Source organism: Globicephala melas, chromosome 11 (assembly GCF_963455315.2).
Source record: "Globicephala melas chromosome 11, mGloMel1.2, whole genome shotgun sequence".
In the NCBI taxonomy this organism is placed as follows: domain Eukaryota; kingdom Metazoa; phylum Chordata; class Mammalia; order Artiodactyla; family Delphinidae; genus Globicephala; species Globicephala melas.
Window position 1 is genome coordinate 79,747,340 of NC_083324.2, and position 22,463 is coordinate 79,769,802.

Here is a 22,463-nt window from a genome sequence, read left to right on the forward strand (position 1 = left end):
TGTAAATAGTGCTGCTCTGAACTTTGGGATGCATATATCTTTTCGAATTAGTGTTTTTGTTTTTTTCAGATATATACCCAGGAGTAGAATTGCTGGGTCATATGGTACTTCTATTTTCAATTTTTTGAGAAACCTCCATACTGTTTTCCACAAGAGGCTGCACCAACTTACATTCCCACCAACACTGTTACAAGGGTTCCCTTTTCTCCACATCCTGGCCAACATTTTTTATTTGTGCTCTTTTTCTGTGGGGGTGGGGGTCTGATTCATAATTCAATAGGTGTGCAGGTCCGGGTCCCTTATTTCTGCTTCTCACGGGTCCACTGCTCTGGGGTCACGGTTTTCTGCTCAAAGGCATGGATGTGCAGGAGCTCTTCTGCTAGGCAAGTGTTCACAAGCTGGTGTCTCTGAAGCAGCGGCTTCCCCTCGAACTTGGCCGATACCACCAGGACCGGAAGCTGGACGCACAAAGGCTGGGAGTCGTGTCCTGCATTTCCACATGCTCCGCCTCCAGGTCCCACTGCAGCTTCTCCCGGCGGTACTCGCCGAGTTCCATTGTGGCAGCCCAACGGGGGCGGCAGCCCAGCAGGGACAGAACCCCTGCTCGGACCCCTGCCACACTTATTTGTGTTCTTTTTGATGACAACCATTTATTTATTTATTTATTTATTATTGGAGTATAATTGCTTTACAATGGTGTTTTAGTTTCTGCTTTATAACAAAGTGAATCAGTTATACATATACATATGTTCCCATACCTCTTCCCTCTTGCGTCTCCCTCCCTCCCACCCTCCCTATCCCACCCCTCTAGGTGGTCACAAAGCACCGAGCTGATCTCCCTGTGCTATGCGGCTGCTTCCCACTACCTATCTATTTCACGTTTGGTAGTGTATATATGCCCATGCCTCTCTCTCGCTTTGTCACAGCTTACCCTCCCCACTCCCCATATCCTCAAGTCCATGCTCTAGTAGATCTGTATCTTTATTCCCATCTTACCCCTAGGTTCTCTTCATGAATTTTTTTTTCTTAAATTCCATATATGTGTGTTAGTATACAGTATTTGTTTTTCTCTTTCTGACTTACTTCACTGTGTATGACACACTCTAGGTCCATCCACCTCACTACAAATAACTCAATTTCGTTTCTTTTTATGGCTGAGTAATATTCCATTGTATATATGTACCACATCTTCTCTATCCATTCATCCAATGATGGACACTTAGGTTGCTTCCATCTCCTGGCTATTGTAAATAGAGCTGCAATGAACATTTTGGTACATGACTCTTTTTGAATTACGGTTTTCTCAGGGTATATGCCCAGTAGTGGGATTGCTGAGTCGTATGGTAATTCTATTTGTAGTTTTTTAAGGAACCTCCATACCGTTCTCCATAATGGCTGTATCAATTTACATTCCCACCAACAGTGCAAGAGGGTTCCCTTTTCTCCACACCCTCCCCAGCATTTATTGTTTGTAGATTTTTTGATGATGGCCATTCTGACTGGTGTGAGGTGATATCTCATTGTAGTTTTGTTTTGCATTTCTCTAATGATTAATGATGTTGAGCATTCTTTCATGTGTTTGTTGGCAATCTGTATATCTTCTTTGGAGAAATGTCTGTCTAGGTCTTCTGCCCATTTTTGGACTGGGTTGTTTGTTTTTTTGTTATTGAACTGCATGAGCTGCTTGTAAATTTTGGAGATTAATCCTTTGTCAGTTACTTCATTTGCAAATATTTTCTCCCATTCTGAGGGTTGTCTTTTGGTCTTGTTTATGGTTTCCTTTGCAAGGAGAATGTTGAATCACTATTGCTGGACAACTTCACCAAACATTCTTGTTTGTAAAGATGGGAGACTGGACGGGAATGTGCATTCGCAGACATTTTTGTGAGAGGTGACAAATGGGCGTAAATCCTGTTCGGGAACAATGCTTTAAGGGGTGTGCTTGCTCAGTTTCCTCAATGTGGGCAGCACAGTAACAGCAGGTGCCAGTTGGGGTCACTTGGATTTTGTACTGCCCTTTAACAATACCTAAAGAAAGACATCCTCTAAACATTGGGCTTTATAAAGAAGAAAGGAGGATTAGATGAGTGTGGCTGGACTCACATGCTGGAGTGAGCTGTATACAGTCACTAAATAGATGACACACATAGATATATGTAGCAAATTACAAATGTCACAATGAGTATGATGAGTAATATGACTTGGAAGCCAACTACCAAATCTTGTAGTTCAGGATTCCAAGACTAAGGGCGGGATTTCCCTGACTCTTTTTTTTTTTTTTTTTTGCGGTACACGGGCCTCTCACTTCTGTGGCCTCTCCCGTTGCGGAGCATAGGCTCCGGAAGCACAGGCTCAGCGGCCATGGCTCACGGGCCTAGCTGCTTCGCGGCATGTGGGATCTTCTCGGACCGGGGCACAAACACGTCTCCCCTGCATTGGCAGGGACTCCCAACCACTGTGCCACCAGGGAATTCCTCCCTTACTCTTTAAGGCTTCATTTTTTTCCTTCGGGATGTTTCTGCAGCGTCTTCACCTTGTCGTTTTCTACCTTCAGTACTGTCCAGAGACCAGATGGCCATGCATCTCTCTGTGGGTCCTTAAAGGCAGGAACCATGCCCCCCTTCCTAGCAGCACCTTGCAGAGGTGGCCACATTCTGGAGATGGAGACTACATGGTAAGATGAGGGAGGTGGACTCAGCAAAGCCCCTGCACTTTTGGCAGAACTGCTGACCCAGAGGGACATGGGTGTCTTGGGGGTAATTAGTATGGGCCAGTTGACTTTAAGAGTTTCCCTTATCCTATGTTCCTTTATGCCACTATCCTATGTACAACCCCAGGATCTGTGGAAGCAGCAAAAAGAACTGAGACTGAATTTCCCTCTAGTCCAACTGGTACTCAGTTCATACTTGATGAGTGACCAGTGGGCTACCTCCTGTAGACATGGTCTTTTGGCCTGGGTGTTGGGATGACTTGGATGTGGTGCTTTCGAGAGAACAGAAACCTGTATCCCTCAGCTAGACAGACTGAGATGAACAGACAAAAAGGCATGGAGTGTTTGACCCCTGCTGGGCACTTAATAACTGTGTTGTTAAATGAATGGATTTAGATATGTGACCTAGGCTGGAACAAATATTTGCTTTATTTCTTTGATAATACTTAATGAATATCTCTTATATTTGAATTGTACGTATCTCCCCCAAATAGTTTTTATGACTAAACCTGGTAGATAAGTAAAGGCAATTTTCCTGAGGGCGTAATCACGGCCAGAATTAGGTGATACTCAGAGAAGACAGGCATTCTGAGTGTCCCTAACATGTTTATTCCCAGGGCCAGCCACCTTCCCCATCTGGTGATTCCAGGGCTCCAGACTGGGGGAGGGGAGTGGAGGCCTGAGGACAACACACATCATACTTCATGGTCCTTTACGGGCTGAGGAGTCTGGTTTGCTCTAGAACCAACTGTAGCCACTGCTGGGATCCTCTTTATGGTGCCTGCCAATCCATGGCATAGGGATGATAAACAACTCTGGTGGATGGATTTAATGGATGAAGGAAACAATTTTCCTAGGGAGAAAGAAAGTGGTTTGTTTTTAAGACTTGGTTCCTCTCTTAGTCCCGGTGGTTTGTGATTTATAAAGATCTATTCAAGTCATCTCTATGGCTCCTTCCTATTTACCACTTTCTTCAGATCCTGATACCACTAAAGATACACAATTTCCAAAAATGTTGAAGTAATATAGGAAAAATAAAATTATTTTGATCAGTGGAATTGGGGGAGGGATGGAAATACAGATAATTCTTTTTTTAAAACTTTTTTTGGTCAAATATTTAAAAGTTAAAAATTTAGCAAGTTTGGTAGTACAAACTTTCCTCTTACTTTCTGTACACTGAGTCTTTTGAATCATCTCTTGGTTTTAGTCTCTATAAGAGGTTAAGAAGGTGCCATTGCCAGGACTTAGAGTCCTGGTTTGCAGTGAGAAAAGGCTCCACCAACCTGGAGCGAGAGTATCTGACTTTTCATCACGAGCCACATGATCAAAAAGCCACTTGTTTGTGATTACAGTGAAGTCCAGAAGGGCCTCCCTCTACTGATGAATACTGAACGTGATTCATGCGTGTGTCAAGTACATATGAAGGCCTTCATTCCCTTTTTCCTTTTCTTAGCCATTCTTCAGAGTGCCCTAGTTTCATGGTGTGCTTTTGGTGGAACTAAACTGAACACTTCAACTGAATAAAGCATTACTTTTGGCTTAATCACACTTACAAACGGATCCTGCACTGTGGGTTTGCCTCTTGGGGCAGAGGTCAGTGCACAATGGCATCAGTGACCAACAGGAATGAATGAGGTTTTAATGACCTGCATGAGCTGGCTAATCATGTAAGCGCCCCTGCTGAGATTCCAACATGCACTTCATCCTTCAGTCAGGATGGCCCCAAAGGGCCGACCCTTCCATGTCCAGCAGAGGCCAGAAGTTGAAGGCTTGGATTTTAGACTGAAAGTCAGCAAGAGGAAGTCACAGGGTTGACATGGAGTCCTTTTATCTCCCTTTTTAGAAACAAGGCCCCTCAGAGACAGAAAAACACCTAGAGCCCCCCTTTGAGAGCTGTCACCCATTGTCTCTCCAAGACAGAGTAGCCCTGCTCATAAAAACCTACCCAATCCTGGTTTAAAAAAATCTTCTGCAGAATTCCAGAGTGGGTAGTAGTTAATACAAAATAACATAATTTCTGACATGAGTGGATGTCCAAAAATGTTTCCATTTTCTCCTCTTCTCTTACCCGACCAATTTCTCATCTTATAAAAATTTCCAAAGTTTTACATCTGTATTTATTTAATAGTTTAAGCCTCACTCCAGCTCTCACCATGTCTTACTATATTTGTGTTTTTATGCTCCTCTTTCTGTCTGCTTTATCTCTCTCCATACTGTCTTTCCCTTCCCTCCTCTCTCCTTTTCCCTCTGTCTCTCACACCTTCCTTTGTCCCTCAGTTCTGCCCTCAATTTTTATGCTTCTTGCCCCTTTTCTTTCCATCTCTGTGTCTCTCTGCGTCTTTGCAGAGCTCTCTCTGTGTACGTTTCCTCGCCTTTGACAATTTCTTATGCCTCAGCTCCCCTTGCCCACCTCATCCTCCTCAGGTGCCCTTATTCCCATAATGTCCTGCACATTTCAGAGCCAGGTGCTCACCACTAGGAAGCCGAATCCAACAAAGAGTGCAACAGTGGTGGCAGTGGCAGGGAAATGAAGGGGATTCTGATGGGTGTCAGGAGCCCAGGGGATTTCACTGTGGTTACTGAATCTGTTCCCTCTGGTTTAGTGTCTGGATGTTCAGTGGTATAATCTTCTGTGGTCCCCAGGTCTGGGGTGGTGTAGTCCTCCGTGGTTCCTGGGTCTGGGGTGGTATAGTCCTCTGTGGTGCCCGGGTCTGGGGTGGTGTAGTCCTCCGTGGTCCCTGGGTCTGGGGTGGTATAGTCCTCTGTGGTGCCCGGGTCTGGGGTGGTGTAGTCCTCTGTGGTTCCTGGGTCTGGGGTGGTATAGTCCTCTGTGGTGCCCGGGTCTGGGGTGGTGTAGTCCTCTGTGGTGCCTGGGCCCTCAGTGACATGATCCTTAGTGGTCTCTGGGTCAAAAGTGATAGAGTTTTCAGGGCTGGTCTCTGGGTCTTTAGTGGAAACATTTTGGCTTGTTCCTACTCAAAAATAATCTCTTTTAATGTGGATCATTGATGGCCCATCATCATCTGCTTTGCTTACTAGTCTTTTTTTTTTTTTTTGCCGTACGCGGGCCTCTCACTGTTGTGGCCTCTCCCGTTGCAGAGCACAGGCTCCGGACGCGCAGGCTCAGTGGCCATGGCTCACGGGCCCAGCCGCTCCGCGGCATGTGGGATTTTCCCGGACCGGGGCGCGAACACGTGTCCCCTGCATTGGCAGGCAAACTCTCAACCACTGCGCCACCAGGGAAGCCCTGCTTACTATTCTTCACAAGTATCTTGCCCATTCAAATGACACTTCTCCCCATATAATGTGATTTTATTTATTTGAGCTAAGGATCATTTGATATTTTAGGTTTAATTCTGATAAAACATTCTACAACATGCACTACAATATGGAGTACCCAGAGCTAAGTCATGTCCTTAGAAGATCTTCTCACCCAGCCTTTGATTCTGCCCTTGGTGGTTCTGGTCTCTTTCCATGGAAAAGTAAGCCTGACTCTTTCTAAACCTCCCTTCCCCCTGGGTTGGTATTTCAGTATCCCGGGTATTCAGACTCCATGTTTCTTTGTGTCACCTCTCATCCAGTTATGCCTGGGTCTCTGGTAAACAATTGAGGCAGGAGCCATGATTTTTATTAGAGATTGAATTCAGGTCGTGGCTTGGTATATGTTTTAGAATGAGGCAGCTCCTGGGTCAGATCTGGGGCCAAAGTGTCAAGATTGAGGGCAGGTAATATTCAAGGTGGTTTGAGGGTAGGAGAAGTCACAAGGGGCTGTGGATGTGGTCTGGTTGGGGTTGATAGAAGCACTGAATTGGGTATAAGTAGAAGGAAGAGATGGATCTTTCCACCTCCCACCACCTCCACCTGCAGGGCATCAGGACTGAGAGTGTTTATCCTTATGAATAAGTGCAGCCCACATGGCATAAATTTTGGGATTTTCGGCTCCTCTGCTCAAAACAATTCCCCCCTACCTGCTGCCGATTCCTCAAATAGGGCTCAAATATTTCATTTCCCAAGGAGGGATGAAATACAGAAAGTTAAGGTCTAAATAATGAAAAGCAGAACATTTCCTTAAAAGAGGACGTAAGAAAGATAATGAACAGGACCATCGGAACCTACTCCCCTGTGACAGGGAACTGGGGGTAGGTACCAGGGTGTGGAGCTCCCCAAGGATGTCTCACCTATTCCACACCTTCTCTCAAGACTGGCCCTGCCTGAGTCCTAAGAGGTTCCTTCTCCAGGGATCCCGGCCCCTACCTCTCCAGACCCTGGGGAACCTTTGCACTCTTCTCTCCAAAAATAGTTCACTCACCCAGTTCCAAACACCGGAACAGAAGCAGCAGCAGGAGAAGGGATGAGGCAGCACATTTTCTTTTTTCATCTCAAGAGAATCCAAATGGGCTGGAACCCAGGATGCTTTTTCCTCCCTCCTTCTCTCTACTTTTTCTATCTCTCCTTCTCCTTAAGCACAGAGTGGCTGTGGGGTTCATATGTGCTGCTACAAAGGAATCCAGGATGCCTGGGTCTTCCTTCCTTCTTTCAGGGAGGAACAGCCTGCTTCTTTACTCTCTGTCAATCAAGGGAAGAAGAATTTGATGCAGAGGAGGGCCAGGGCAGAAGGGAGATGTCATAAGTGCAAGAAGGGGATCTTGGCTCTGCCCAGAGCCCAGAGTTGAGCATAACAGGGGATCAAACTTGTCAGCGTGGGTGGCATCACTTTCTGATGCAGAGCCCTAGATGAAAGCTGTCCACCACACAACGTCTCAGTGCTCAGGGAGGGGCTTGGGCTTCCTTTTCCACAGGTGGGAGTGGTAAGGTTGGGGCGACCAAGGAGGGTTTCTGGCAGGCCTGCCTGGGGGGTAGTGCATGGTGAGAAGAGGGCTAGATGTCAGAGGGCACAGAGCACCTTGGTCCTTAACAGAAAGGAGGAACGTTGATGAGGGGGGAGAAATACCCTATCTCTCTATCTTTTAAAAATGTTTACTTATTAATTTGGCTGCGCCGCACCTTAGCTGCAGCACACGGGATCTAGCTCCCTGACCAGGGACTGAACCCCGGCCCCCTGCATTGGGAGCATGGAGCTTTAGCCACTGGACCACCAGGAAGGTCCCCCAATCTCTATCTTAGAACTGCCCTCTTCTCTCAGTCATCCACCCAAGTCCTTGTCAGTGGCTCATCTCCTACCTGCAGATTCATCTCCTTGCTGCTATTACTTGAATGCCCTCAACCCACCAAGATTTCCTCAGTGACCAGATGAAATTAGTTCACCTCCAAGAGTCCCATCGGGCTTGGAATGAGAATACCCATATTCCTTCCTTTGCGGATTCCCACCCCTGCATCGTTCAAGATTGTCCAGAAAATTATAGCTGCTTGTTTTCATTCAGAGTCAGGAGGTTTCCTGCCATTCGTGGGGCCTCCCTCTTTCCCAGTATCCTCTTAAGTGGAAGAGGAACTCGGGAATTACAGGACGGCTGGAACCACGTTCCCCTCTCAGATGGCAGCTGATTCCCTGAAAGTCAACTTAGTGAATGGCTGGTTTACCAAATTTAATTGATTACTTCAACTACTAATTTTATTTGAGTGGATTAAATATTATTTAGATGAATTAAGAAGGTATTTGTATATATTTAATATAACTAATGAATATATTTTAAAGGACTATCATAAGGAATAGATATTATTTTTAAGTCAGGAGGCACAATTTGCATATAATGAAATTAACCTTTTTTCATGTATAGATCTATAAAGCTTTTTGTTTTGTTTTATTGTAAAATTTTTTATTTTGAGATAATTTTAGACTTATAAGAGAGTTGCAAAGATAGTACAGAGAAATTATAAAATTTATACAATTATAGAAACTAAGAAATTAACTTTGGCATAATACTATTCACTAAATTACAGAATTTATTCAGATTTCATGTGTTTTTCCATTGATGTCCTTTTTCTGTTCCAGGATCCAATCCAGGGTTCCACATGGCATTTATTTATAGGTCCCCTCAGTCTCCTCCAATCTGTGACAGTTCCTCTGTCTTTGTCTTTCATGATGTTGACACTTTTGAAGAGTATCAATATTTTATAGAGTGTCCTGAAACTTTGTTTCTTTTAAAAAATTTTTATTATAGTTGATTTACAGTGTTGCATTAGTTTCTGCTGTACAACAAAGTGTATCAGTTATACATATACATATATCCACTCTTTTTTAGATTCTTTTCCCATATAGGTCATTACAGAACATTGAGAAGAGTTCTCTGTGCTATACAGTAGGTCCTTATTAGTTATCTATTTTATATATAGTAGTATGTATATGTCAATCCCAGTCTCCCAATTTCCGCCCCCCACCGAGACATTTCCCCCCCCAGGTAACCATAAGTTTGTTTTCTACATTTGTGACTCTGTTTCTGTTTTGTAAATAAGTTCATTTGTACCATTTTTTTAGATTCCACATGTAAATGATATTATATGATATTTGTCTTTCTCTGTCTGACTTACTTCACTCAATATGACAATCTCTAGGCCCATCCATGTTGCTGCAAATGACATTATTTCAGTCTTTTTTTATGGCTGAGTAATATTGCACTGTATATATGTACCACATCTTCTTTATCCATTCTTCTGTCGATGGACATTTAGGTTGCTTCCGTGTCCTGGCTATTGTAAATAGTGCTGCAATGAACATTGGGGTGCATGTATTATTTCCAGTTATGGTTTTCTCTGGATATATGCCCAGGATCACATGGTGATTCTGTTTTTAGTTTTTTGTTGTTGTTGTTGTTGTTTTGTTTTTAGTTTTTTAAGGAACCTCCACACTGTTCTCCATAGTGGCTGCACCAATTTACATTCCCCTGAAACTTTGGTTTGTTTGATTCCTTTTTTTTTTTTTTACATCTTTATTGGAGTATAATTGCTTTACAGTGGTGTGTTAGTTTCTGCTTTATAACAAAGTGAATCAGTTATGCATATACATATGTTCCCATATCTCTTGCCTCTTGCGTCTCCCTCCCTCCCACCCTCCCTATCCCACCCCTCCAGGCGGTCACAAAGCACCGAGCTGGTCTCCCTGTGCTATGCGGCTGCTTCCCACTAGCTATCTCCCTTACTTTTGGTAGTGTATATATGTCCATGCCTCTCTCTTGCTTTGTCTTGTTTGATTTCTTATCACTAATTTGTTTTTGTGGTTAAATCAGGGTCATGACTTATTGGCAAGGATACTGCTGAGATGATGTTCCCTTCTTAGTGCAGCACATCAGGGAGCTCGTGGTATCAACGTGCCTTATCACTGTGATGCTAACCTTGATCACTTGGTTAAGGTGGTGTCTGAAAGAATTCTCCACTGTAAAGTTATTATTTGTCCCTTGGTAATTACTAAATATTTGGGGAGGGGTATTGAGACTATGCAAATATCCTATTTTTGCTTAAACTTTCATGCACTAATTTTGGCAACCATTGGCGCATCTTGCCTGCAGCTATTATTATTGTGGGTTTGTCCCTCCTTCCTTCTATATTTATGAATTGGAATTCTTCTGTAAGGAAGGTTGTGCCTTCTCACCACTTTATTTATGCAGTTATTTACATCAGTGTGGACTCACAGGTATTTATTGTGTTCTGTGGGTTTTGATATAATACTATCACAATTTATTTTGTTGCTCAAATTTTGGCCATTGTGAGCTCTCTCAGGCTGGCTCCAGTGCCTTTTTAATATTCCCCATCCTTTTTTCAAAGTACTTTTTCTCCACTTTGGCATCACAAGATGCCCCATGCTCATTTTGGATTTTCTCTGCCCAGGTCCTGGAATCAACCATTTCTATTAAATCTTTTTTCTTAAATAAGCTTACAGACAGTGAAATGCACAGGTCTTAAGTATTCAGTTAGGTGTGTTTGACAGATGTCTATTTACCTGTGTAACTAGCAGCCCAACCGAGATATAAGACATTTCTATCATCCAGAATGTTCCCCCTTCCTAAAAATTCTCACCCCTGTGGGAAATTAGTGATCTGCTCTCTGTCACTGTCGATTAGTTTTGTCTATTCTAGAATTTCAGACAGATGGAATCATACCGTAGGTTCTCTTTTGCGTTTGGCTTCTGTAGAGCTGTTTAAAGCTGTTTTGTTAATAGTATTGCAAAAGGTACATCAATGGCCTTGGTCCTGTTAAGAAGGCTCTGGCAAAGGCCCAGACTATGAGAACCATGGCAAGGGCCAAGTTGATGAAACAAAGGTGAGTGATTCATTTGCCCAAGGAAGGATCAGCAAATGCATGTGATGAGCAAGTGACACCAGAACCCTTGACAAGGGCTTGACTTTCAGCAAGAGTCCAGTGCTGACACACAGGCTTTTTGTACCTGTTCTGAGGCCTGGTTTTTCAGGGACTGCTGAGAGCCTGGCTCCTGGCAGCACAGGCTGGGCCCGCCCTTGCAGAAACTCGCAGCACGTTCTCCCTGCCCAGGACTGCCACTGGGGCTGCGAGCCCACAGGAGAGCAGGAGAGAAAGGAGGTGGCTTACACCTGTCTTCCCAGTGAAGAGCAGACCTGTGTGGCCAGGAAACCAGAGAATGTGCCACGCCTGGGTACAGCCCCATTAGCAAGACCTTCTCTGCTTCACAACTGGTGTGATCACTCCCCAGCCCCCTTGTGCTCTAATCTTGCATAGACTTTCTTGTTGTGCAACACAAACTTGTGAAGTCCAGCATCTGCCTTCCCCCATCTTTCCTGATTCCATTCTTCCGTCAGCCCGGAGGCCTTCAGGGAATGGGGATAGAATGGGGAAGAAAATGGGACAGATATAAAGTCTGGATTTCACTCTAGGGATTTGAGAGCTGGGAGAACACAGGGAAGAGGGGTCTTTAGGATATAAGGAACCTCCATTCACAGTGATAAATAAACACACACCCACAGAGTCTGGTTCCGCATATATTAGATGCATTTATTTAATAATTCAGTCACAGGACTGTCAGAGGCTGAAGCAGAGCTGGGAGGAGCAGCCCTGGGGGCAGGAGGGGCAGACACTCAGAATCGCAATCCAGGTCAGCTCCCTCTCTGCCCCCGAGGACGGTGATGCTTCTGCCTTCAGGGATGCTCAGGCCACTTGTGTCTCGCAGTCAGCTCCATAGCTGCAGGAGGAGACAGCTCTCCTCTGCAGTCAGTTACAGTGGCCCTTGACCCTTCTGGAACTTCATAACAGCCGTGAGTGCATGGCCATGGGGTGGTAAGAGATCTACGTTGAAGAGGTTTCTTAGGCACAGAGAGTTTCTCTAGAAACAAGAGGCTGAATAGCTTCAGAGTCTTGCCCCCCTCTTCAGTGCTGTCCGATCCCAAGCATCTCCCCTCCTGCCAGCTCTCTCCCTCCTCGTTACTTCTTCTGGTCTCCTTCTTCCCCTCATCAGTTTCCTCTGAATATGTCTTGGCTTTTTGACTCTCTGTCTTGCTGACTCTAACCTGCTGTTTCTGTCTTTCCTGATTTTCTCATCCTTGTTACTCCCACAGTGACTCTGCTCTCTCTAGCTTAGTTCCTTCCTCACTTGCCTGCTCTCTTTCCCTCAGAAAAAGGGTTTCCTATACATCAGGCACTCATGAAATGGAAGAGGAGTCCAGTGAGGAGAATCACAGCCACCGCAACCAAGGCCAGGGTAACTAGCATGACTTCCCACGGCCTCAGGTGTCCGCTAGGGTTTTCCTCTTTCATTGGAGGAGCAGTACTTGTGCTGGTGACACTGGAGATAGTAGCTGTTGTGTTAGTTCCACTGGACAGTGTGGTTGATCCAAGGGAGGTGGCTGTAGTGTTAACATTAAAGTTAAGGAAGGATGGCTGATTAGTTCCACTGGAAATTTTGTTTCCAGGTGTTGTGCTAAGTGCCACATATGAATTAGTACTTCAAATACTCACAATACCTCCATGAGGTAGGAACTGCTACTACCCAATTTTATAGATAGGGACATTGAGGTTTAGAGAAATTAAGCCTGGTCCCAGGTTAGAGAGCTAGCAGGTCATGTAACAGGGATTTAAACCAAGGCAGCCTGACATGAGAGCCAGCCCTTAACCCATATACTACTCCACATTCTAAGTCACATGACCTGGGGAATCACATGACCCAGGGTCACAGGTATTAATCCTTCTCTAACTATTCATGATACTCTTCAGATAAAGAATATAAAAGAGATAGCTGAAGGGCCCATGTGTATATATTGAGCTACCCTCCAAACAGAATTGTACCCTTCTTCCAGAGGACAAATAATCAAGGGGAAATTTGGGAGGGGAAATAATGTGCATTTTCACTATCAGGTAATTCTTATGCACACAGAAGTTTTGGAGCCACCAGGTACAGGATCCCACATGACCTTGGCACCTGGCCTGGCAGAGAACTAGCCACAGGTAGCTGGAGGAGATAAGGTCTCCCAGGATTCCAGGAAGGGACCCAACCTCCTTGCTTAGTGAATCAGAGTTAAGGTGAGGCCCATGCTTTTTCCCTCTATCTCATGCCTCTTTCCTACCTGTTCTGATTTTCCATCCCAATAACAACCAAGCTCTTGGCTTCCCAGATGCCTAAATACTCTCACCTCATCTGTGACTCTATTCTTCTGCTGGGATATAGGTTTTCTTCCCCTTACCTATTCCTTTCTTAGTATTATCTGGACTAACATAAATATTGCAAATTTAGGCAGAAGACCTAAATAGACATTTCTCCAGAGAAGACATACAGATTGCCAACAAACACATGAAAGAATGCTCAACATCATTAATCATTAGAGAAATGCAAATCAAAACTACAATGAGATATCACCTCACACCAGTCAGAATGGCCATCATCAAAAAATCTACAAACAATAAATGCTGGGGAGGGTGTGGAGAAAAGGGAACCCTCTTGCACTGTTGGTGGGAATGTAAATTGATACAGCCACTATGGAGAACGGTATGGAGGTTCCTTAAAAAACTGAACATAGAATTACCATATAACCCAGCAATCCCACTACTGGGCATATACCCAGAGAAAACCATAGTTCAAAAAGACACATGCACCCCAATGTTCATTGCAGCACTATTTACAATAGCCAGGGCATGGAAGCAACCTAAGTGTCCATCGACAGATGAATGGATAAAGAAGATGTAGCACATATGTACAATGGAATATTAGTCAGCCATAAAAAGAAACGAAATTGAGTTATTTGTAGTGAGGTGGATGGACGTAGAGTGTGTCATACACAGTGAAGTAAGTCAGAAGGAGAAAAACAAATACTGTATGCTAACACATATATATGGAATCTAAAAAAAAAAAAAAAAAAAGGTCATGAAGAACCTAGGGGCAGGACGGGAATAAAGATGCAGACCTACTAGAGAATGGACTTGAGGATACGGGGAGGGGGAAGGGTAAGCCGTGACAAAGTGAGAGAGTGGCATGGACATATATACACTACCAAATGTAAAACCGATAGATAGTGGGAAGCAGCTGCATAGCACAGGAAGATCAGCTCGGTGCTTTGTGACCACCTAGAGGGGTGGGATAGACAGGGTGGGAGGAATGGAGACTCAAGAGGGAAGAGATATGAGGATATATGTATATGTCTAGCTGATTCACTTTGTTATAAAGCAGAAACTAACACACAACTGTAAAGCAATTATACTCCAGTAAAGATGTTAAAAAAATATATTACAAATTTAGATTTAGGGGAAGAGTCCAAAAACTTCTTGTTAATGCCTCTGATTAGGGTTATGGTCAGAGTCAAGAGAGAAACTAGGGGAATTACCTGGCAGTTCAGTGGTTAGGACTCTGTGCTTTCACTGCCAAGGACATGGGTTCAATTCGTGGTCCGGGAACTAAGATCCTACAAACTGCGTGGTGCAGCAAAAAAAAAAAAAAAAAAGAGAGAGAGAGAGAAACTTAGTGAGAAATTGAGATGGGAAGCTGGCCTATGGACAGGGAATAGATTTGTTTTGTTTTGTTCAGGGGCATAAACAAATGAGTCAAAGTCAAGAAGGGGCAAATTCTAGAAAAAATTCAATCTGTGCAAGTGTTGAACAGCCCCGACAAGTTTAATTAGAGGGAAGGTGACTGCTGTCAGAGATGTTGGAAATGGATTCTTGCCTACTGTGGGTTATCAGGCATTAACTTTAAGATCCCTTCCAACTCCAATGCATCTGTATTTGGGATTGGTTGATTACAGAAGAAATAGTCCAGACTTATGGGCAGAAGAGTTGTTACTGGGAACAGAATAGAGAACAAATGCTGGGTTGGATTGAAGAGAACAGAGCAAAATATTGGTCCTTACTTCTTTGATGAGAATGAGAGCTAACAGGAAGAGTGTGCATCCCAGGACTGGACAACACTTCCCACAAACACTACTCAAACTTCAAGATTATCTTCTTTTAAACAAAATTACTCACTATTTCCTAAAAGTGATAGAAGATGAAACAACAGCCAGCATTCAAGGGAAAATGTTTTTCTCTTCATCTTGAGATTCTCTGCCTTGCAAGCCTGGAAAGGAGCGTTCTTGAGTCCCAGATATGATTAGGCCTAGAAAGGAAAGAAAAAGAACTGAGGGTCTTGAAAAAGAAGAGTCTCAAGTTGGAGATCTGAGGCTGGAGTTCTAGGGGTTTTGGTCTCCAAAGAATGGGCCCACAATGGGAAGAAAAACACCAGTAGGCAGAACCTGGGGTTGCAGACTGGGGACGCTGGATGCCTGGTCCCTTAGGATCCCTCCACAGAATGTCACCTCTTTCTTTCTCTTTCAAAGAAGGTCTTTATAGCGTCATCTGGGTTGAGCCGGAGCTGGGTATATGACCTGTTGTTCTTTCAGCTGTGGGCAGGTAACAGAATACCTGAACTCAGAGAGGAGAGGTATAGAGGCCAGGAGATCCGTGAGAATGAAGAGTGACATGGTCGCATTAGGCAGGGCCTCGGGAGGAGCAGGAAGTAGTACAGTTCAAAGGGATCATGTTGTCAAAGTGGAGGGGACTCATCCTCTGAGGCAGGGATGGGGCTAAAAACCTGTTCTAGCTCAAGACCTTGTTTCCTGGAGAGAAGTCCTGAGTAACTGGGATAACTGTGTGGGGGCAGGGTGTGGGAAGGTAGACTTGATGAGCAAACCTTAGTTGGAAGGACACATAAAGTGAGTTTCACTGTGAATGGGGATGGCGGCCCGGACCTCTGGGTGCTGGTGAGCATGTGGTAGGCACACATCTTGGATGAGGTGGGAAGAGAGACTCACGGATAGACTCTGGGATCTCTGAGGTATGGGAGGTGGGGGTGGGGAGAGTGGGGCTTGGGCTGTTGAGGAGATGGGACCAGTGGTGTATCAGGTATACTGATACAGGTATACTGTCAGTGTATACCTGTTTGCAAGGACCCCAAATTGTTAAAATTTCAGGATTTCTGTAGCATAGCCATTATTAAAAATTTGAGTTCTAATTTGATACTATGTGTAATCAAAACAAGGTGTCTCTACCCCCTCCAGCCATGGAGGCTTCCTGGAAGAGGAACCATTTCAGATTCTTTTTTTTTTTTTTGGAGCACCATGCAGCTTGTGGGATTTTAGTTCCCTGACCAGGGATCAAACTCAGGCCCTCGGCAGTGAGAGCACATAGTCCTAACCACTGGATGTCAGGGAATTCCCCTGAATTCCCCTGAATTTCAGATTCTTTAAATGTTTGGGTGAAAGAATATTCACTGCTTGTGAGGCCTGATGAAAGTGAGCTGACAAGCAGGAGATGAAGATTCATCCCACAGATATTTAGTGATTTCCTACTATGTGCCAGACACTGTACTCCAGTAAACAAAGCAAATAAATTTGTGTTATTTTGGAGCTTATATCTAAGATATGAGAGAACTGTGAATGACTGAGTTTTAAAAGCAGGAAGAGAATGGAATGTGGTAGAAAATGTGGTGTTGGATGGGGAGTGGTCAGGAATCTAGATTCTAGGATGCCCTAGGAAAGGGCTTGGTAGTTGATCTGCCCACTGTCTGCGATAGGAAGTCCCATGTGGGGGATGGATGAGGAGTGTGGTCAGTAACAAGTCAGTATTGGGATCTCAGCACCCTGCTCTAAGGTTAAACATCCCAATAACATTTCTAAGTAGAAAGATGTTTTCTCTACAACCAATTAGAGTTACAGGATTTGTTTTATAGTGCAGGTTTACTCATATATTAGCACTTTTCTCATCTTTTTAGTGGGGATTACAATCTGAACTTCATAGGGTTGTTGTGAAGATTAAATGGTGGTATATTAAAAAACTCACAGAAGTCACTCAGAAGCAAAGTACAATAGCAAAACAAACACAAAGTTTAAAAGATAAGCATTTCATCTGGTTACAACATACATTAATAAACTTTTATTTTTTAGAGTATCTTCATTTCTTAGACTGTCTAGTAATTTTCTTCTTCATCACACAACATCTGGAGGAGACACAAGCAGGGAGGAAGACTCTTCTTAAGGACAAAGTCAAGCTCTGGAGGGCATTGAAGTGACCTGGGTGGAGGGAAGATGAGGAAGCAGCTGCCATAAGAGTAGTCACTGTGCCCATCCCCACGCCCTGTCAAGCAGCCTCCTTGATCCTGGGATTCTGAGTTATGGGGAGAGCCAAGGGAATACATTTACTTGACATCACTCTAAGCCTGATGAGGCTGTGGGTCTTCCAAAACAATACGCTGCCTGAGTAACCTTGTTGGTCAGACATGCAGAGGCTTTCCTTGGTCCTGTCCTTGACCCAGGCCATAACCTATGGCCATTCTCTGGGAACATTCTGGTCTCCCATCTTGACTCACTCCCCCATCATTGTTCTTTGTCTTCTCCTCCATGACCCTTTCCTCCGCCAAGGTTTCCTCCCTTAGAATGTCTCCCATTATCCAGTGTCCATAGCCATGCCCTCTTCAATGACCTCCTCTAAGGTCTGCCCTGTGGTTGTCACTGGTGTGGCCTTTTCCATGGTCTCTTTCATGGCCCCAGGCCTGTGGTTTCCATCATGGCTTCCACAGAAGACACCTTGATGACTCATTTCCACAATCATCTTCATGACTGTGGCTCATTTCATGGCCCACATTGTAGCTTTCTTCATGGCCAAGGCCACAGGCCCCTCCATGGCTCAGTTTATTGTAGAGGCTGCAGAACAATGGACCCAGGCCAAGGTCATGGGTGTAATAAGTGTCAATGTTTCTTAGAGGCAGAAGAGTATCCCTCTAAAAGAGAAAGATGTGGATATTTTAAGAGAGTACTCCTCTCACATTTCACAATCCACCTGGTTGACTAAAATCACAGACTTTCACTTTTTTTTCAGGTATATATCTTTATTTTACTGAAACTGAAATTAAAATTAATAACAGTAAGCAAAGCAAAGCACAGCAAATGTATTGTAGAAGATGTATATTAAAAGGTCAGAGGTATAAAACTGAATGGTTTATCCTTTTCCATATTGTTCCTGCTTCGAGGATTTTTAAAAATTGAAGTATAGTTCATTTACAATGTTGAGTTTGTTTCAAGTGTACAGAAAATTGATTCAGTTATACCTATATATATAATATATACTATATATATTCTTTATCAGATTCTTTTCCATTCTAGGTTATTACAAGATATTGAATATAGTTCCCTGTGCTATACAGTAGGTCCTTGTTGTTTGCCTGTTTTATATATAGTAGTGTGTATATGTTAATCCAAACTTCTAATTTATCTCCCTCCCCCTGACTGTTCCCTTTGGTAATGATAAGTCTGTTAGTCTATTTCTGTTTTGTAAATAAGTTCACTTGTGTCATTTTTTTAGACTCCACATATAAGTGATATCATATGATATTTGTCTTTCTCTGTCTGACTTATCTTCACTTAATATGATAATCTCTAGGTCCATCCATGTTGCTGCAAAGGGTATTATTTCATTCTTTTTTATGGCTGAGTAATAGGCCACTGTGTGTGTGTGTGTGTGTGTGTGTGTGTGCGTGTGTGTGTGTGTGTGTGTATATATATATATATATATATATATACCATCTTCTTTAACCATTTATCTGTGATAGACATTTAGGTTGCTTCCATGCCTTGGCTATTGTAAATAGCATTGCTATGAACATTAGGGTGCATGTATCTTTTCGAATCAGAGTTTTCTCCAGGTATATGCCCAGGAGTGGGATTGCAGGATCATATGGTAACTGCCTTTTTAGTTTTTTAAGGAACCTCCATACTCTTTTCCATAGTGGCTGTACCAATTACATTCCCACCAACAGCGTAAGAGGGTTCCTTTTTCTCCACACCCTCTCCAGCATTTATTATTTGTAGACTTTTTAATGATGGCCATTCTGACTGGTGTGAGCTGACACCTCATTGTAGTTCTGATTTGCTTTTCTCTACGAATTAACAATGTGAGCATCTTTTCATGTACCTATTGGCCATCTGTATGTCTTCTTTGAGAAATATCTATTTAAGTCTTCTGCCCATTTTTTGATTAAGTTGTTTGTTTTTTGATATTAAGTTGGATGAGCTGTTTGTATATTTTGGAAATTAACCCCTTGTTGGTAGTATTGTTTGCAAATATTTTCTCCTAATCTGTAGGTTATTTTTTTGTTTTGTTTATGGTTCCTTTTTCTGTGCAAAAGCTTTTAAGTTTAATAGAGACTAAAAAAAATAGAAAAGATCAATGAAACTAAAAGATGGTTCTTTGAAAAGGTAAACAAAATTGATAAACCTTTAGCCAGACTCATCAAGAAAAAAAAGGGAGAGGCCCCAAATCAATAAAATCAGAAATGAAACAGAAAAGTTACAACTGACACCATAGAAATACGAAGGATCATAAGAGATTACTAAGAGCAATTATAAGCCAATAAAATGGACAACCTAGAAGAAATGGACAAATTCTTAGAAAGGTACAATCTCCCAAGACTGAACCAGGAAGATATAGAAAATATGAACAGACCAATTACTGGTACTGAAATTGAATCAGTAATTAAAAAACTCCCAACAAGCAAAAGTTCAGGACCAGATTGCTTCACAGGTGAGTTCTACCAAACATTTAGAGAAGAGTTAACACCTATTCTTCTAAAACTTTTCCAAAAAATTGCAGAGGAAAGAACACTTCTGAACCCATGCTATGAGGCCATCATCACCCTGATACCAAAACCAGACAAAGATATCACACAAAAAGAAAATTACAGGCCAGTGTCACTGATGAACATAGATGCAAAGATGCAAGTGGGATTTATCCCAGGTACGCAAAGATTTTTCAATATCAGCAAATCAATCAATGTGGTACACCACATTAACAAACTGAAGCATAAGAACCATATGATTATCTCAACAGATGCAGAAAAAGCTTTTGATAAAATTCAACCATTTATGATTAAAAAATCTCTTCAGAAAGTGGGCATAGAGGGAATATATCTCAACATAATAAAGGGTATATGTGACAAACTCACAGCTAACATCATACTCAAAGGTGAAAAGCTGAAAGCATTTTCTCAAAGATCAGGAACAAGACAAGGATGCCCATTCTAGCCACTTTTATTCAACATAGTTTTGGAAGTCCTAGCCACAGCAATCAGAGGAGGGAAAGAAATAAAAGGAATCCAAATTGAAGAAGAAGAAGTAAAACTGTCACTGTTTGCAGCTGACATGATGCTATACATAGAAAATCCTAAAGACGCTACCAGAAAACTACTAGAGCTCATCGATGAATTTGATAAAGTTGCTGGATACAAAATTAATATACAGAAATCTGTTGCATTTCTATGCACTAACAATGAAAGATCAGAAAGGGAAATTAAGCAAACAATCCCATTTACCATTGCATCAAAAAGAATAAAATACCTAGGAATAAACCTACTTAAGGAGGCAAAAGACCTGTACTTCGAAAACTGTAAGACACAATGAAAGAAATTGAAGATGACACAAACAGATGGAAATATATACCGTGTTCTTGGATTGGAAGAATCAGTATTGTTAAAATGATCACACTACCCAAGGCAATCTACAGATTCATGCAATCCCTATCAAATTACCACTGGCATTTTTCACAGAACTAGAACAAAAAATTTTTAAATTTGTATGGAAACACAAAAGACCCTGAATAGCCAAAACAATCTTTTTAATTTTATTTTATTTTTTATTTTTGACTGCATTGGGTCTTCATTGCTGCACGTGGGCTTTTTCTAGTCGTGGCGAGCAGGGGCTACTCTTCGTTGCGGTGCACGGGCTTCTCATTTGGTGGCTGTTGTTGCAGAACATGGGCTCTAGGCACACGGGCTTCAGTAGTTGTGGCATGCAAGCTCAGTAGTTGTGGCTTGTGGGCTCTAGAGTGCAGGCTCAGTATTTGTGGTGCACGGGCTTAGTTGCTCCACGACATGTGAGATCTTCCCAGACCAGGGATCAAACCCCTGTCCCCTGCATTGGCAGGCAGATTCTTAACCACTGCGCCACCAGGGAAGCCCACCAAAACAATCTTGAGAAAGAAGAATGGGGCTGGAGTAATTAGACTCCCTGACTTCAGACTATACTACAAACCTACACTAATCAAAACAGTATGGTACTGGCACAAAAACAAACATAGATCAATGGAACAGGATAGAAAGCCTAGAAATAAACCCACATTTATATGGTCAATTAATCTATGACAAAGGAAGCAAGAATATACAATGGAGAAAAGACAGTCTCTTCATAAGTGGTGCTGGGAAAACTGGACAGCTACATGTAAAGAATGAAATTAGAACATTCTCTAACACTATATACAAAAATACACTCAAAATGGATTAAAGATGTAAATGTAAGACCAGCTACTATAAAACTCCTAGAGGAGAACATAGGCAGAACACTCTTTGGTGTAAATCGCAGCAATATTTTTTTTTGGATACATAACATAGAGTAATGGAAATAAAGACAAAAATAAACAAATGTGACCTAATTAAACTTAAAAGCTTTTGCACAGCAAAGGAAACAGATTTTCACTTTTTAAGAGAACCCATTAAATTTTTTTTCTTCCTAATCTTTTTACTTCTCTGTGTCTCTCTTCATATCCATGTGTTATCTTTTATTTCTCTCCTTGTGAAAACATCAAAATAAGGAAAAAATCAAATAAAATAATAACCTCACTGTGTCTATATTCCAATTTACTATGCTGTACCAATATAATGTGGTAGAATTTGCAAAGCAAAAATAAATCAACATCCCAGTGTTCAGGGGATGGGCCACCAAAGAACAGGAATCCGTCATTGTATTACTAAGGAAATGCATGTTTGTGAGACCAGGTATAACTTTTCTGGATGAGCCACAGTTTTCAAATCCAACATATAGCCTTTCAGTTAAAAACATGGATTCCTGAAATTAAAAGATCCTGGGTTGAGTTCTCTGCTGTGTGCCCTTCAGTAAGTTTGTTAACCTCTTTATATCTCCTTGCATATGAAATGTGAATAGTGTCCTTATGTATGAATAGTGTCCTTGTATATGAAATGAAGATAATAATAACACTTTCCCCGTAGTGTTATTGGGGGTATAAAATGAAATACCACATGTAAAATGCTCGCATAGTACCTGCCACAAAGTAAGTGCTTAATGAATATTAGCTACCATTATTATTGCTATTACCTCTTGGTTTTGAATAAGAGAGTGCCAGCATGTTTAGGAGAAAACCAGTGGAAGTGAGTCTGTATGTGGTGCCCTATAATTCGAGGACATTTTAGAGTTTAAAAGGAATAATGTATAGTTGGAGTGGTCTTCATCATTTATACCCTGCCATCTTCCACACATTGTTTAAGGTACCTATCTATAACAAAAAATGTAAAATAAAAAATTCAGAACAA

The 22,463-nt window shown here is 42.4% G+C and overlaps 1 protein-coding gene and 2 pseudogenes across 1 annotated transcript in view; 1 reads left to right on the plus strand and 2 right to left on the minus strand.

Annotated features, from left to right (window-relative positions):
• SFTA2 (surfactant associated 2) overlaps window positions 1-22,463 on the plus strand; it is an 83,562-nt gene that overhangs the window by 6,342 nt on the left and 54,757 nt on the right. The gene's annotated exons all lie outside the window — the stretch shown is intronic.
• LOC115849648 (bolA-like protein 2 pseudogene) lies at window positions 289-556 on the minus strand (annotated as a pseudogene).
• On the minus strand, window positions 4,418-7,575 carry LOC115849655 (protein PBMUCL2-like; annotated as a pseudogene).